At 36.9% G+C, this 15,811-nt stretch overlaps 1 protein-coding gene and 1 pseudogene across 1 annotated transcript in view; both read right to left on the bottom strand.

The window, feature by feature from the left end:
- ATRNL1 (attractin like 1) overlaps positions 1–15,811 on the bottom strand; it is a 764,129-nt gene that overhangs the window by 195,521 nt on the left and 552,797 nt on the right. The window lies entirely within an intron of this gene.
- LOC109272679 (FUN14 domain-containing protein 1-like) lies at positions 2,180–5,995 on the bottom strand (annotated as a pseudogene).

Raw genomic sequence — 15,811 nt, 5'->3', positions numbered from 1 at the left:
AGTTTACTCAGTTAACTTTCTCACTGATCTGTTAAAACTATTTTCTTTATGAAAAACAGCTTAGAAAGTATTGACTATAAAAAATGAGACAATTCCATATCATTGATTACATATCTTCAGCGTTTTACTGCCATGCTCTAGTTACCTCTAATTTTCATTGCTTTTAATATGCCATTTTTACTTGCAGCATTATTTTGAAGATTTTATGAACTTATGGGATTTGGGGTTAAAATGATAATTTAATATAAATATTGCTATCAATGTGTTCATTAGATGGCATAAATTTTTAGACTTCCTTATAAAGGTTTTCCTTTAAACATTTTAGTTAAAAAAATTTAAAAAAACGGGGCACCTGGGTGGCTCTCAGTTGGCTGACAGCCCGACTTTGGCTCAGGTCATGATCTTGCGGTTCGTGAGTTCAAGCCCCACATCGGGCTCTGTACTGACAGCTCAGAGCCTGGAGCCTGCTTCGGATTCTGTGTCTCCCTCTCTCTGTGCTCCCCCCCTGCTCATGCTCTGTCTCTCCCTCTCTCTCAAAACTAAATAAACATTAAAAAATTTAAAAAAATTAAAAAAAACACTTTCAGGTCAGTACAACCTAGATCCAGGTTTTGTGGAACCTGAAACTTTTGGAGTTTTGGAAACTCTCTTTAAGAGAAAGAATATAAATGAAGAATACAGTATTAAATGCCAGTCTTTAGAAGGGTCCTGTGCATATGAGGGGCCTTCATGCTTAAGCTTCATTATCTTTGAAGTCAACCCACTTCTGGGGCAATAGCTGTTCGACTCTTCCATATTTTTCTAAGACATACAAAGAAACCTAGAACATCAGGCACTATGGTTAGTAGTAAAAATAGGAGTGATAACAGCTACTGCCTAAAAAGTGCTTATAAAATGAACTAGGCAAGGAAAGTCCTTTATATGTACGATCTCACCAAATCCTCAGAACCACCCTGTGACCCTGCTATTTTTTACTTTTGTTTTATTGATGAGGAAACTGAGCTCAGATAAATTTAGTAATGTGGCATAAATCAACCAACCATCAGGTGATAGATCTGGAATATGAAACCAGGTGTGAGTATCTCCAAGTTCAGAGATAATGAGGACTAATTGAACCAGAGAACCCTTTCTTTCTTTTCTTGTTGTTTGTATGAAATCTGATTAATATCATTCATAAGTCTATTACTTCTAAATCCTTCCACAAAAGGGCATTACAAATCTTCAGTTTACTGCAAACATATCTCTGAAAGAAGAGTGAACCCTAATGTTAAAGCTGTAATACAAATGTTTACTCACTGGCACTATAGTATAAAGCAAAATGAAGAATATCTTATTTAAATAAAACAAGGATTGTTATCTTTGCTTTATCATTATTTTGTTTATTTATTTACTTACTCATTTTATTATTTACTATTCCCTGGAGAATATATTCAACACATTTTTTTTCCTGTATATGCCTATAGCCAATTTTCTAGGCTCATTTAAAAACAAATGCAAATCAAAAAAAATTTAATGTTTATTTATTTTTAAGAATGAGAAAGAGAGTGTGGGGGTGGGGCAGAGAGAAAGGAGGACACAGGATCTGCAGCAGGCTCTAAGCTGGCAGCACAGAGCCCAAGGTGAGACTGGAACTCACAAACTGTGAAATCATGACCTGACCTGAAGTTGGACACTTAACCAACTGAGCCACCCACGTAGCCCAATGCAAATTTTTTAAAAATAATGAAAGCTATGTTTTGCTCAGGAATACTAATGTATACATACCATATACATTGTTTTACAGGAGATACTAGTTTGCCAAACTTCAGTAGCAAAACACCAAGTTGTGAGTTTGGCATCGTCTAGCTCCGCGGTTTCTCGATGCCCTGGGGAACCTGGTAGTTAGTAATGTTGAGAAACACCTTGTTGCTGCCACTTCTCTTCTTACAGGTGACTCTATTGTGATAGAACGTTCAAGTCTTTAAGATGCAAGGCCTGGCAGGGGCGCCTGGGTGGCTCAGTCGGTTAAGCATCTGACCACAGCTCAGGTCATGATCTCACAGTTTATGGGTTCGAGCTGTGCAGGGGGCTCTGTGCTGAGAGCTCAGAGCCTGGAGCCTGCTTCAGGTTCGGTCTCCGTCTCTCTGCCCCCTCCCCATTCGCACTCTGTCTCTTTCTCTCTCTCAAAAATATATAAACATTAAAAAAAAAAAGATGCAAGGCCTGGCAAAAAGCCTCCCACAAATCCACTGGATATCACTATGCTCTGTTTGATAAATTCTGTTGCCTCTTCAATTATATTGTTGATTTCAAGTGCTGTCTTATTTGCTTGTTTCTTAATCTGTCTTTGGCTTTGTTTATATCTTTTCAACTCTCTTCCAGTCAGTCTGCATGTAACCCCTGTGACTGGCAACCTGAAGAAGAAGATAGCTGGCACCTACTGTGGTTGCTGCAAGTTTTCCAACTTTTCTAGAACAAAAATCCCTCACAGCAGCCAGTCGGTCTACCCTTTACAACCTAAGTGGCTACTGAGTATTCTTCTACCATAGGTCCAGAACTGCAGCCAAACATTTGATCCCACCAATTGTGTCTTCCCACAAACTCAGTTAAATAGGACACTTTTTGAGACTCCTCATTGCTTTCATGCTCTTGGCGAGGGGGTTTCCGGTCGCCATGATACCTCCGAGGCTAGCTCTGAAGGTGATCCCACCCTCCCCCCTCTCCCCACTACTTTCCTCTTTTCTTTTTTCCCCATAGAAATCCCACTTTAAAGTCCAATATAAATCACAAGTAGAAAAATATAGCCTCTTGAGAAGATGCAGTTAGGGTTGTCCCTCTGACCATCTGCTAGAAACAGCATGATACTTTACGACAATGTCTAAACAGCATGATACTTTAGGACAATGTTAGTACTGAGCACTAACTAGGTGTCAGACCCCATGCCAAGTGCATTTCGTCCTTCCAGCAACTGATAACGTGAGTGTCAATATATTCATGTAACAGAGGAGAACCAAACATACATCTGTTTGATCCCTTCAATCTACTGTAAGAAAGACAATCACAAAATTTTTCAAAAGCACTTTCTTCTCAACCCTAAGCCCTTAGTATTGTTGGCATCTGAATAAATTTCAACTACAAAAAGTTCGGAAACTGAAAATATGCACTGTTTAGCAATGCTGCGTCTTCAGGTTTGACAAACTTATGGGAAAAACTTGCATGATAACAAAGAAACCCGTGGGGCGCCTGAGTGGCTCAGTTGGTTGAGTGACCAACTTCAGCTCAAGTCCTGATCTCACGGTTGGTGGGTTCGAGCCCTGCGTCAGGCTCTGTGCTGACAGCTCGGAGTCTGGAGCCTGTTTTGGATTCTGTGTCTCCCTCTCTCTCTCTGCCCCTCCCCCACTCATGCTCTGTCTCTGTCTCAGAAATAAATAAACATTAAAAAAAATTCTATAAAAAACAAAGAAACCCGCACAGTTTCTAGTTCTAGTGCAGGAGGGGTTGGCCACCATCATTACTTTGACAACTCTGAAACTGAAAACCAGCATAAATGTCCATGGTTGAAGTAGTTATTTTCCCCATTTAATAGCTCTGAATATTTTCAACTGTATTACGGTTGACAATGTATCACTTTGGTTAATTCCTTTGCTATTATTTGCATCTAATTTAATGGAGACAAGTCATTAAATAATACTTGTTTTTTCATACATTTGTATTTTTTACTTAAAAAAGGCAATTTCAATGTTTTCATTAGTAAGAACAGAAAAGGATGAAAAATGACTTAAGACATAGAACTTGATAAAAGTAATTTATGTAACAACCTTCCGTGGAAAACAAAATACTCTGTTTTCTTGCTAATTCTCACAAGAGCACAATTTTTATGATGAGTCCAAATTTAATAGAATAATGTTACTACTCCCTAATTTTTTAATTAAATGAAATAATTATAACTGTACAATAAAAGTTAGCTAAACTAACAAACTAAAATCTTCCTTTAAAGTGCATTTATGAGGAAGAGAGAGCCGCTTGATAATGTGAAGAGAACAGGATGTGTATATTTACAATATTCGTGGCTCAGAGTTGCTGCTGACAAGAAAAAAACTGTAGTGGTACATATTCTACTGTAACCAAGGGAACAGTCAGTGGATGAATGGTCAAAAAAAAATGGGACACTCATTTGTTCCTTGGAATGAGAAAGTGTAATTAAAGGACATAAAAATTGCACAGTAGCTTGCAATAGGGCCTTGATATCCTGTCTTCCTAATTCTAATAGTAATGTAGATAAGCGTATCTTATCAAGTCATAAAATAGTAAATCCTAAAGCAAGAAAGATAAAGGGGTTCCCAGCATCTCCAGAAAAGCACGGTATAATGTTAATACTAGCCAAAGTGCTTGCTATTTATCAACTATTAGCTATGATTTATATGTATATACATGTTCTCATAACACTTAGAAACATAGATATTATTCTCCTGTTACATATGAAGACAAATGAGGCTAAAAGAGAACAGGCAATTTATTTAAATCATGGAGCCAAAATTGGCAGAGGTGGGATGAAAATCATAGGCTTTGCAGAAAAGGAATAAGAAACATTTTGATATTCAAAATACCGATCAGACAATTATTAACCATGTACCTTTAGCATTTTTACTGGCACTTAGAACTTTTTGGTTAAGAAGAGAAAAACGAAATAATTACAATATCCACAAGAATGTTTAAGCCACTCAATGTCAAAACTACAATGACTTCAAAGGGTGGTTCTGGGATTAGGTACCAAGATAACAAAATTCTTAGAAAGTGAGTCTGATGTGCAGCCAGGATTGAGATCCTCTGTGACATACTAAGTGAAACTGGCCAATAAGAACACGAATTAAATGATAAGAAGATCAGAGTAGGGTGAAATATCAAGGTACAAAAAATATGGAGGAGTAATGATAATGATACAGGCCTTGAAAGATAGGGCTGGTTGGTAGGTGAAAGAACAGATGAAGAGAACTGTAGGGCAGAGAATATGATGAAGAAAAGCATAGGTGCAAGAATGGGCCTGGTGCAATGAAAGGAAAAGTAGTTAGGAGATCTAATTGGTGAGGGTAATAAGGAGAGCTAGTAAAAAATAACTTGTATTTGATGTGGTAGCCAATAGGCGGCTCTCATAAGCTTAAAAATCAGTGGGAGGGAACGGAAAAGGGGGTGCTCTATCATAATAAGTCTGCTCATGACATGTGGGATCAGTAAAACGGGGAACAAGCAAGGTAGATGACTACAGAGTTCCAACCCTTAAGACTAGATTAATAACAACATTGACAAAAATGGAGCTGTTGAAAAGGAGAGTCAGTGGGGGGGAAGATAATGGTGCTTATTTCATGTTCACTGAATGAATCAATGACTGATGAGTCTGTCTGGGACTTGCTCAGTTATGAAGAAAATTGTACTGTAGTGATTTAAGACTACAGAGCTGGAGCAAAGGTATGGTAAGGTACAAAGTGCCTATGTTTAATAAATAAATGAGTGAGAACAGTTAGAAGGGATTTACTGAAGCACTGAGAAGTGATAAACTCTCGAGACACTATGAGTCATAAGATAAAGCAGTGGGTCATAAAACCTTCATAATAATTATCCTAAGCCTTGCAATTGTGAAAAGCTTCACAATCTAAAAAAAAAAAAATAATTGTTCAGTGATGTAGAGAGAGCAAATGTTATTACCCACAATTTTCATACAAGTAAATTGCAGCTCAGAGTTTATGTGACTTCCCCAAGGTAATACCACTAGTAATTAGGAAAACCTGCACTCAAGTCCAAGTGTTTTGACTCCAAATTTTGTTCATTAATTAAGGCCAATTTACATAATTCTAGAGAAGATTCAGTCCATGAAGTCATAATGGTCTGAAGAAAGGATTTGTAAAACTTAGATATTTTAATGAAGAAAAATAAGGGCACATAACATTTTTTCCCCAATGATTCTAGATTTCATATATTCACTCTCTTTCTCTCAATAACGGAAAATCAAACTTACCTTCATCACTGCAGCATACAACGCCAGGGATTCATTATACCAAAGTTCTATTAAAATGTGACTTAATATGGGAGCTTAAACTATGAGGTAGTAGCTTTCACCATCAGATTTCAAAGAGCAAAATGTTTAGAGTATTGGCAAGGCTGTAGGAAAGAGTCACTGGCATAATTGTTGGTGGGAGTCGCAGATAGTATAACACACGAGAGCAGTGTTTTTAACAAAGAACATTTGCAATGTCTGGAAACATTTTTGGTTGTCACATCTAATGGCAAGTGATGGTTAGAGGCTGGAGATGTTGCTCAACAGTGTACAATGCACAGCCCTCCACAACAAAGAATTATCAGGCTCAAAATGTCGACAGTGCTGAGGCTGAGATACCCTGCTGTATAAAGATCAATTTGGCAATCTTTGCCAAAATTATAAATGTATATTCCTCTTGGCCTAGAAATTTTACTTCTACTATTTTTTCCTACATATACTTATACCTGTGCCAATCCATTCATTCAACAAATATCCATTGAATGCTTCCTCTAGGAACTAGGATTATATTAGGGAACAAACCCAAGAAAAGTCTTTGCTTTTTGGAGCTAGCGTGCTCATGCAGGGTGGGTGTGGGAATTGAAGATGAAACAAGTAAGGAAAACACATAGCATCTTCGAGGATGATAAGATCTTTAGGGGAGGCAAAGGAAGGTTAGTAAGCCCTGCACAATAATATTTACTGCAACATGGTTTCAAATAGCTAAATATTAGGAAAAGCCTAATTGTACATTAGTGGGGGACTAGTTAAATAAATTATGGTGCTATGGAACACTATGCAGCCGTTAAAAAAGTAGTTCCATCAGCATTAATATGTAATTATCTAGCAAAGTGAAGAACACTGCATCTATAAAGAAGGGAGCCCTGATATTAGCACCTGTATGAAATATCTCTATAAAGAAAACAAAAATCCTGGGGCGCCTGGGTGGCTCCATCAGTTAAGCGCCTGACTTTGGCTCAGGTCATGATCTCACCATTTGTGAGTTCGAGCCCCCTCTGACAGCTCAGAGCCTGGAGCCTGCTTCAGATTCTGTATCTCCATCTCTCTCTGCCCCTGCCCCGCTCACACTGTGCCTCTCTCTCAAAAATAAAATAAAGACATTAAAAAATTTTAAGAAATACAAAAATCCTGAAAATACTTGTTACCTATAGGATGATGAATAGGTAGGTAGCTAGGGGATCAAGGTGGGAGAATGGTTTAATTCTTTTTACTATATCCTCTTCTGTATCTTTTGATTTTTGAATACGAATGCTATATAAGAGGCATTTAATACCTAGCAAAATAATTCAAATTTTTTCTAAAAGTATCTTTATGCTATAGAAGGTTTAAAAAATATACAAACTTATGTATATGTGTATATATAAATAGAGAGAGAGACAGAGATTCATGCATATATTATCTATCCTTCCATACACACACACACACACACACACACACACACACACACACACACACTCTACACACGAGTGCATTTTCTTAATTTATTAAAAATACAACATGAATCAAAGGTTTACTTAGAAATCACCTTTGTCCTGGATAAGGGTGGGAAAAGAGTCCCTGAATCCTTTCCTGCCTAGCATATAAAATTCACAAGCACGGGAATCTTGTCTGTTTTTTTCCGTGTTGAATAACTAGTGCCTAGAACAATGCCTGGCATAGATGGAAATCAAATGTTTGCTGACATAATGAATAAATGAATGAATACATAGCCTTACTTTACGCCTACTTCTTTTTTCATCAACTGATAGACTCCTAATACCTTTCTCTGCTTTCAGTCTTTTTCTTTCAATTTATTCCCCATAACGCCACCAGAGGGATTTATCCAGAATACAAATTTGTTGTGCTTTAAAATCTTCTCCAGTTCCCCACTGCCACAGGAGTAAGACTCTCTGTAACATCCACTGCTCCCTTCCCTGCCTCTCACCATCTTTCTTGGAGTCCATTTGCAGCTAGGCTAACTATTCCCTGCTCCCACTTGACTACTTTCTGGAATGTTCTCTCTCCTGTAGGAGAACTCTTACTTTTTTCTTTCCCCCAAGCTCTTGTCTCAAATATTGAGACAATTTTGAAACAAGAACAAGATTAGTTCTCATTGAGACAATTACTCCACTTCTCCTATAATCATAATTAGTTTCTCCTTTCTCTCTGTTCCCACAGAATATGTACATCCCTATATTTTTAAGTCACACAGTCAAGTGTCTATCTCTCCCTCAACAGACAATGAGTGCCTAAGGGGTGAGGCCTAAATTTTATCCATCCTTGCATAGGCAACCTTACCATAATGGCAGGCCTATGATAATTGTTCAATAAGGATTCTTTAATAATTAATGAACACATTAATTATTGGATAAATCTTAACCTTTGATGCAAACTGCATACAGTAATAGGTTTAAAACATATCCACAAAGCAAAACAAAATAACCTTAATAAGAATTAGAGTACATTGTATTTATTACATTATAATTTTTGTGATAACATGTACAAATTATTTACACTCTCACAATCTACCTGAAATTTTATCCAATTTTACACAAATGCCATAAAAAAAGTAAAGAGCATATTTTAATATAATCCCTATATAATTTAAGCATTAGTGTTTCTATAGACCTAATTTTTATTTAAGTTCAGAAGGACTATTTTGAGAATTTGAACAAAAGCGGGTAAAGATACCTAAAATTTTTTTTAAAATGTTTATTTATTATTAAGAGACAGAGAGAGACAGAGCATGAGCATGGGAGGGGCAGAGAGAGAAGGAGACACAAAATCCGAAGCAGGCTCCAGGCTCTGAGGTGTCAGCACAGAGCCTGACGTGGGGCTCAAACTCACAAACTGCAAGATCATGACCTGAGCTGACGTCGGACGCTTAAACGACTGACCCACCCAGGTGCCCCAAAAGTGGGTAAAGGTATTTCAACACAATTTGAAAATTATAAGCTTATGGATATTTCCACAAGATGGCAAGATAGAAAAATCCTGAACGCACCTCCTCCCACAGACACATCAAATCTCTGCTACAAATAGATCAATTACCTCTGAAAAAGATCTGAAACTAGATGAATGGCTTCTTCAACAACAAAGGATAAAAGACCACACCAACAAGGGAGGAGAGGCAGAGACACAATCTCACCACTTCTTTCTACTCCCCTGCATCTCACCAGCCCCCCCACTTCTCCCAGAGGAGTGAGGGGTGGCTGCCCTACAACAGGAACCCCAACTGCTGTGATCTGCACTGGAGAGACAAGCCCCCAAAACTTCTGGCTTAGAAAACCATCAGGGCTGACGTCCAAGGGACCCAAAATATGATCGGAAACTGATATCTCCCAAGACCCAGGGATTTAATAAGCACCTAGACTAGGGATGCCTGGGTGGCTCAGTCGGTTAAGTATCTGACTGTTGATCTGGGCTCAAGTCATGATCATGGTTCATGAGTTCAAGCACTGCCATCAGGCTCTGCACTGACAGTATGGAACCTGCTTGGGATTCTCTCTCTCTCTCTCTCTCTCTCTCTCTCTCTCTCTCTCTCTCTCCCTCTCTCTCTCTCTCTCTCTCTCTCCCCCCTCTCTCTCCCCTTACCCCACTTGTGCTCTCTGTCAAACAAAATAAATGAAAACTTAAAAAGTAAAACAATTAAAATCAAAAGCACCTACACTAAATATGCAGATTCATCTGCCAATTTAAAAGAATATGCAGGAAGGACAGGGGACAGTTGAATCTCTCCCTGGAGTTGGAAGGGCTGAGAGACACATTTTTTTAACTCTTCTACCCTACTGGGGGGTAGCAGAGTGGGCAAGCTCAGACCTGACCCGCCTTGCTAAGGCAAGTGCGGGTGAGAGGTCATGGCACTATTCTGCTGCCTTGCTGAAACACTCCCCTACTCCTGGCTGGGGCTGGCAAGTGCCAATGGTCGCAGCACTCTCCTGCTTCCGAGATGAAACTGGTGACCGTGGGCACTTGTGACACTTCTCCACTCCCTGGCTGGGGTCGCTAGCAAGAGCAGTCAGGGCATTCTCCCACTCCCAGCCTAAAGCCAGCACCACACACTGACAAGACACTCTCCCACTGCACTACGGAAGCCCCCGTGTGCCCGGAGTCAAGACGTTTTCCCACTGCCTTTCTATAGCTGCTGAGTGGGCCCCACCCCTTATAGATTTCAGCTGCCTCGCTAAAACCAGTGGGTGCTCACAATCCATACAGGGGATGCCTCTCGATCACCTAGGCCTGGTGGCTAAGGTGCTGGTGTTCTTGAGCTCCACAGGGATGTAACAGTTGAAAGAGAGTTCTTGGCATGCACCCCCCTCCCCACCCCGGCACTGCACAGGTTAACAGGCTGAAACACAACCACAGTCTTCTTGTGAAAAAAGGCCTATTTACTTAGTCTGGAGCTTCAGCCTAAGGGACAGGCTTCATGTTTTCCACCCATCTAGAGGCTAAGGGAGGTGCTTAGTGAGAACATAAACAGAGAGACACCATCCTTAAACATCCCACTGGCCTCATTACAGCTTGACAAAACCTCCCCCAAAAGGAGCTGATACATTCTTCTGGAGGCCAGAATTTTGCAACGGTCACCCAGAAGAGACTTCCAGATCTCCTGGTCTGCAGACCAGCAGGGATTAAAATTGCAGCCCACAGGACTATACATGTTTGCATACTTTAAAAGCTGCTGCCTGAGTGTCTGGTTTCCATCAGCCTGAAACTAGATGCTAATTGAGATTCCTCCCCATGGAAGGACAGACAGGTCTTAGCACACCCTCGACAACAAGAACATATCAAGAATAAATTAGGCAGTTTAGACAATCACAAAGTTTCAAGAGACAACCATGAGCGAAAACAAGGTTGAACCACAAGGTTTATCACCTGCACAAGGCTACTCCTTGAAGACTGAGAGTTAGCTATTTCAACTAATACATAAAAACAAATACAGAGTCCAGCAAAATGAGGAAACAGGAGTATTTTCCAAACAAAATAATAAGACAAAATCTCAGAAGAAGGCTTTAATCATATTGAGATAAATAACCTACCTGATAAAGAATTCAAAGTAATGGTCATAATGATGCTCACTGAACTCAAGAGAAGAATGGGTGAATATAGTAAAAACTTCAACAAAGAGCCAGAAAATGTAAGTACCAAACAGAACTCACAAAGCTGGATAATACAATAACTGGACTGAAAAATATATCCAGTAGACTGGATGAAGCAGAACAGATCAGCAAGCTGGAAGACAAAGCAATGGAACCTACTTAGACAAAGCAGCAAAAAGAAAAATAATTTTTAAAAATGAAGATAAATTATGGCACCTATGGAACAACAAGTAGAATAACATTCATGTTATAGGTGTCCCAGAAGGGGAAAAATAGTAAAAGTGGCAGGCAACTTATTTGAAGAAATAATGGCTGAAAATGTCTCCAGTCCAGAGAAGGAAACAGATATCTGGGTACAGGAAGCTGAGAGAGTTAAAAATAAGGTAAACCTAGAGATTCACACCAAGACACATTATAATTAAAATGGTAAAAGTTAAAAAGAGAATCTTAAAAGCAGCAAAAGGAAAACAAATTGTTACATACAAGGGAAACCCCATAAGACTACCAGCAGATTTCTCAGAATAAACTTTACAGTCCAGAAGAGAGTGGCATGACAAATGCAAAAGTACTGAAAAGTAAAAAACTCTGAAACAAGACTATGGTATCCATAAGGTTATCATGTGTAATTAAAAAGAAGAAAAAGAGTTTTCTAAACAAGCAAAAGTTTATCACTAGTAAACCAACCTCTTACTTCTTGTAAGAACAGTAAAGATGTATCTTTCAGCTGTAAAGAAATGGCACTTCTTAATAATAAGAAAACATAGAAAAGAAATAATCTCACTGAAAAAGGTAAATTTACAGTAAAGGTAGTGGATAGATTATTTATAAATGTACTATAATGATTAAAAGACAAAAGTAGTAAAATTAAATAAAACCATAATGATTAGCTAAGGAATACATAAAATAAAAATATCTAAACTGTGAGATCAAAAACATAAAATGTTAGGGGGTATTTGGAATGTGCTCGACTTTAAGTTGCTATTAACTAAAAATAGACTGTTATAAACATAGCATGATATATGTAAACATCACAGTACCAGAAAGCAAAAACTTATAGTAAATACAGAAGAAAATGAGAAAGGAATCTAAACATAACAATAAAGAGAGTCATCAAACTACAGGGAAGAGAAAAAAAGAAGAAGAAAGAAACAGAGAGGAACTAAAAAAAAAAAAAATCCCAGAAAACAATCAACAAAATGGCAGTAAGTATATTCCAATCAATAATCTCCTTAAATGTATAGGGTATTAATGCTCCAATCAAAAGGTATAGAGTGGCTAAATGGATAAAAAATACAATACACATCCATATGCTACTTACAAGAGACTCACTTTAGAAGAACACACACAAACCGAGAGTGAAGGGATGAAAAAAGCTATTCCATGCAAACGGAAACATAAACAAAGCTGGTGTTGCTATATTCATATCAATAAAATAGACCTTAAAATAAACACTTTAATAAAAGACAAAGAGGGGCACTATATAATAATAATGGGGTCAATCCAGCAAGACATAATATCTATAAGTAGGTATGCACCCAATATAGGAATACCAAATTACACAAAGCAAATATTAATAGATGTAAAGGGAGAAATTAAGAGCACTATAATAATATTAGGGGACTTTAGCACCTCACTTACATCTGGATAAATCATTCATCCAGAAAATCAATAAGGAAACACCAGCCTTAAGCAATACATTAGACCAGATGAAGTTAGTAGATATATATAGAACATTCCACCCCAAAACAGCACAATACACATTCTTCTCAAGTGCACATGAAACATTCTCCAGGGTAGATCACATTTAGGCAACAAAACAAGTAAGTCTCAATAAATTTAAGAAGACCGAAATCACATCAAACATCTTTTCCAACCACAACAGTATAAAATTAGAAAACAATTACAAGAAAAAACACATGAAATAATGACAAATATGTGGAGATCAAATAACATGTTACTGTGCAACTCTAGGGTCAAAAAAATCAAAGGAAAACATTTAAAATAATCTAGAGACAAAAGAAAACACAAACACAACATACCAAAATCTATGGAATGCACCAAACACGGTTCTAAGAGGAAAGTTGATAGCAACACAGGCCTGCCTCAAGAAATAAGAGAGATATCAAATAAACAATTTAACTTTTATGCCTAAAGGAACTAGAAAAAGAAGAATAAGTCCAAAGTGAATAGAAGAAAGGAAATAATAAAGATCAAGAGCAAACAAATGAAATAGAGACTAAAAAGATGATAGAAAAGATCAACAAAACTAAGAGCTGGCTGTTTTAAAAGATAAACAAAATTGACAAACCTTTATCTAGTCTCACCAAAAAAAGAGGGTTCAAATAAATAAAATCAGAAATTAAAGAGTAGAAGATACAACTGATACCACAAAAATACAAAAGATTATAAGAGAATACTATGAACAATTTTATACAGTAACAATTTGGACAACCTAGAAGAAATGGATAAATTTCTAGAAACATAATCTTCCAATACTAAATCATGAAGAAGGAAAAGATCTGAATAAGTTGATTACTAATTAAAAAAATTGAATCACTAATCAAAAACCTCCCAACAAATGGAAGTCCAGGACCAGATGGCTTCACTGGTGAACCTTACCAGACATTCAAAAAGATTTAATACCTATCCTTTTCAAACCCTTCCTAATAATTGAAGAGAAGGGAATGCTTCCCAACTCATTTTACAAGGCCAGCAATTCCTTGATGTCAAATACAGACAGGGACACCAACAAACAAATAAACAAACAAAACAAAACAAGCAAAAAAACCCTATAGGCTCATATCCTTGATGAACATACATGTAAAATTCCTCAACAAAATATTAGCAAACTGAAATCATCAACACATTAAAAGGATATACACCATAATCAAGTGAGATTTATTCCAGGGATGTAAGGATAATTCAACATCTTCAAATCTATCAACCTGATATACCACATTAACAAAATGAAAAATAAAAATTATGTGATCATCTCAATAGACATTTGAAAAGAAAGCATTTGACAAAATTCAACATACATTTATGATTTAAAACAATAATGAAGTGGGTATAGAGGTAATGTACCTCAACATAACAAAACCATCTATGACAAACCCACAGCTGATATTATACTCAACAGTGAAAAGCTGTAAGCTTTTCCTCTAAAATCAGGAACAAGACTAGGGTGCACACTTTCACCACTTTTATTCAACATAGTATCTTAAGTCCCAACCAGACCAATCAGTTAAAAAAAAAAAGGCATCCAAATTTAAAGGAAGAAGAAAAATGTCCCTTTTTTTTTTGCAATTCTATAAATACATAATCATAAAGATTCCATCAAAAATTATTAGAATTAATAAATAAATTCAGTAAAGCTCCAGGATACAAAATTGTTATGCAAAAGTCTGTGGTGTTTCTATACACTAATATGAACTATCAAAAAGAGAAATCAAGAAAACAATTTGGTAAATAATCACATGAAAGAGAAAAATACCTAGGAATAAAAGGCCAAAGAGATAAAAGATCTGGACACTGAAAACTATGACATTAATGAAAGAAATTGAAGATGACACAAATAAGTGGAAAGATATTGTAAGCTAATTGATTATAAGAATCAATATTGCTAAAATATCCAAACTACCCAAAGCAATCTACAGATTCAATGCAATTCCTGTCAAAATTCCAATGGCATTTCTCACAGAACTAGAAAAAATAATTCTAAAATTTATATAAAACCACCAAAGACGCTGAATGGCCAAAAAAATCTTGAGAAAGAAGAACAAAGCTGTACGTATCACAATTCCTGATTTGAAACTGTATTACAAGGTTATAGTAATCAAAACAGTATGGTATTGTCATAAAAACAGACATATAGATTAATGGGACAGAATAAAGAATCCAGAAATAAACCCACACATATATCATCAATATATGCCAAAAGAGCCAAGAATATATAATGAGGAAAGGGTACTATTTTCAATAAATAGTACTTGGAAAACTGGAGAGGTACATACAAATGAATGAAACTGGACACCGTCTTACACCATACATAAAAATTAACTCAAAATGGGTTAAATCCTTGAATGTAAGGCCTAAAACCATAAAACTCCTAGAAAAAAACATAGGAGGTAAGTTCCTTGACAATGGTGTTAGCAGTGTTTTTTTAGATATGACTTCAAAGGCAAGGGAAACAAAAGCAAAAATAAACAAATTAGAGTATATCAAACTAATAAGCTTCTGTGGAATGAAAGAAACCATCAACAAAATGAAAAGGCAAGTTACTGATGAGAGAGGATTTTTGGAAAGCATGTATCCAGCAAGGAGTTAATATATCCAAAATGTATAAGGAACTCCTACAGTTCAATAACAAAAAAAAACACCAAACAATCCAACTTAAAAATGGACAGAGGACTGAAAAAGACATTTTTTCCAAAGACATACAGATAGCCAACAGGCACATGAAAAGATGTTCAACAACACTAATCACCAGGGAAATGAAAATCAAAACCACAATGAGGTATCATTTTATGCCTGTCAGAATGGCTATAGTTAAAAAAAAAAAAAGTGTTGGCGATAATACAGAGAAAAGGAAATCCTTGTACACTGTGGTGAGAATGTAAATTTGAGCAGCCAGTATGGAAAACAGTTTCTCAAAAAAAATTAAAAATAGAACTAGTATATGATCCAGCAATTCTACTAATGGGTG

The sequence above is a fragment of the Panthera pardus genome, unplaced genomic scaffold (assembly GCF_024362965.1).
Source record: "Panthera pardus isolate Hobbes unplaced genomic scaffold, ASM2436296v1 HiC_scaffold_22, whole genome shotgun sequence".
In the NCBI taxonomy this organism is placed as follows: domain Eukaryota; kingdom Metazoa; phylum Chordata; class Mammalia; order Carnivora; family Felidae; genus Panthera; species Panthera pardus.
The sequence above is the reverse complement of the archived record's forward strand: the minus strand, read 5'-3'. Positions and strand labels throughout refer to the sequence as shown.